This window comes from Dama dama, chromosome Y (assembly GCF_033118175.1).
Source record: "Dama dama isolate Ldn47 chromosome Y, ASM3311817v1, whole genome shotgun sequence".
Classification (NCBI taxonomy): Eukaryota; Metazoa; Chordata; class Mammalia; order Artiodactyla; family Cervidae; genus Dama; species Dama dama.
Genome location: NC_083715.1, coordinates 10,516,224 through 10,518,745, shown reverse-complemented (window position 1 = coordinate 10,518,745; position 2,522 = coordinate 10,516,224).

Genomic DNA, 2,522 nt, shown 5'->3' with positions numbered 1-2,522 from the left:
GTATATGTACCACAGATTTCTTAGCCATTCATCTACTGATGGACATCTAGGTTGCTTCCATGTCCTAGCTATTGTAAACAGTGCTGCAATGAACATTGGGGTACATATGTCTCTTTCAATTATGGTTTCCTCGGTATGTTATGCCCAGCAGGGGGATTGCTGGCTCATACGGCAGTACTATTTCCAGTTTTTTAAGGAATCTCCACATTGTTCTCCACAGTGGCTGTACTAGTTTGCATTCCCACCAACAGTGTAAGAGGGTTCCCTTTTCTCTGCACCCTCTCCAGCATTTATCGTTTGTAGACTTTTTGATAGCAGCCTGAATGGCCAATTCTTAACTGACCCCTTGACAAGCGTTTTAATTAATGAGTGGGTTTTCCTATGGGACTACCAGATAGAACGAGTACTTGGCCGCCACCACTCCTATAAATTTCTCCGTAACTTGACGTGTCTTGTCCCTTTTCTTCTGAGCAAAGCTCTCATGTGGTATCTTCACTTTTACAACAAATTCTATTAAGGTGGCTGAATTGAGGGAGAGCATGAAATCTTTCAACAGAGCCCCAGGCATTTCTTGGTGTCTTTCAACTGAGCTCCCCTCCCTACCTTTCCACTGGTTGGGTTTGCCTCAGTATCTCTCACCTGGCCCCCGCCCAAACTCTAGTTACTTCAGGGTTTGGGAGGGCGCAAGTACATGCTCAATTACCAGTAAAACTTAAGATCATCCACAGATACAAGAGATCTGAGACTTTCCCAATTCACCTGGACTCTTAAGGAGGCAGATGGGCACAAAGGGCTGCTAGTGACTTGGCCTCTGCCAAGTCTCCCGGTACTTGTAGAGCTCAGGTGAAAGAGAGAAGACTACTCTGTGTCCCTTTGTGGTTGCCAAAAAGTTGTCAAATTAAAAAAAAAGCACACCCTGAGAATTCCAAGTCACATTTCATTTGGGGCAAAATGAGGACTACAGCCCCAGATCAAAGCTGCAGACAGCTCTGAGAAACTGCTCCATGATAGATGGGGGAAGGTCCATATATATATATATATGATTTTGCTGAAAGGGGAGTTTAGGCAATCAAGCACATAGTTTTTGCAAGAAGTTTCTGCTAGTTACAAAGAACAGTCACACCCATGGAGGATTTGTGGTTTTCTAGATTTGAGGACATACAAAACTGCACTTCTAAGATTGGCTCCTACAAGTATCTATGTGAAATCCTGTTTTGCCAGCTTTTCCTAGAGCACAGATGCCTCATTTGTGACCCCAACGTGAACTACTTTCAGTGGGGTGTTGAGGTCAGCAGCTGCAGCAACATCTAATTTAATCCTTATACAGGTAGACAGCAAGTGCCAATGGCTTACCAAAAATTAGTTGGGGGTCTTAGTTTGAGGATGGCAATTTGTCATTGCTTTTCTTTCATTTGAAAGGTTAGCTCCCCAATAGATTTATCAAGATAAAAACACACTAATAACAATCATGCAGTGGGTTACAGCATGATTTGTGACATTAACTCTTAAACTTTAGTTTTTACCACAGAGTACCTCAATTCTGTTACTTGTTTGAGTTTTTCACTCAGGTAACATAAAACCACCATGAGTGCTCAGATCACAGAGAGGACAGATCTTTTATGTGTCCTCAGCAGAGCAACTTTTTAATTAAAATGAGTGATTTTCCTTTTAGGTATAGTAGCTAATTAATAGTAATTGTATCCACCATTCCTGAATCTGAGAAAACCAGGAGCATCCCTTCTTTAGAGGTGGAAACTCTGAGATATCGTCACTTTTTCAATAAATTGTTTTAAAGTAGACAATTCAAGGGAAAATCACAGGCTATTTTTCCCATCAAATACCCACTCCAACCCCTACTCAGTCAGCTGAGTCAAGTCTTCTGAGTCTTTTAACTGGGTCAAATTACCTATATTGAAGAGATGACTCATTGGAAAAGACCCTGATGCTGGGAGGACTTGGGGGAAGGAGGAGAAGGCGACGACAGAGGTTGGATGGCATCACCAACTTGATGGACATGGGTTTTAGTAAACTCTGGGAGTTGGTGATGGACAGGGAGGCCTGGTGGGCTGTGATTCACGGGGTCACAAAGAGCCAGACATGACTGAGCGACTGAACTGAACTGAAACTGAGGAAAAATCTTTCCAGTGTCTTTCAAATGAACTAATCAAAGTACCAAGTTTAAAAAAGTTCCAAGGGAACCAACATATTGAAGGAGTTCTACATCACTGGGTTTTCCAAAAACGGCATATCTGAGTACCAGAAGAGAAGGACCCTAACTCATTTAGACTCTCCAAGGGGGAGGACAGGCACAAGTGGCCTTTGCTGGTACTAAGGATCCAGATCCTCAGAGTTCAGTAAAGGGAAAAAGTCTGCTCTGTGTGCCTCTGTTGGTGGCTAGTACTGTCACACTGAACAAAAAGGAAAAAAAAAAAAAAAAAGCACAACCTAAAAGTTGAGAAAGTTTTCTTTGGCTAACTTACTGAGGACTATGAGGAGGGCATGGTAACCCACTCCAGTATTGT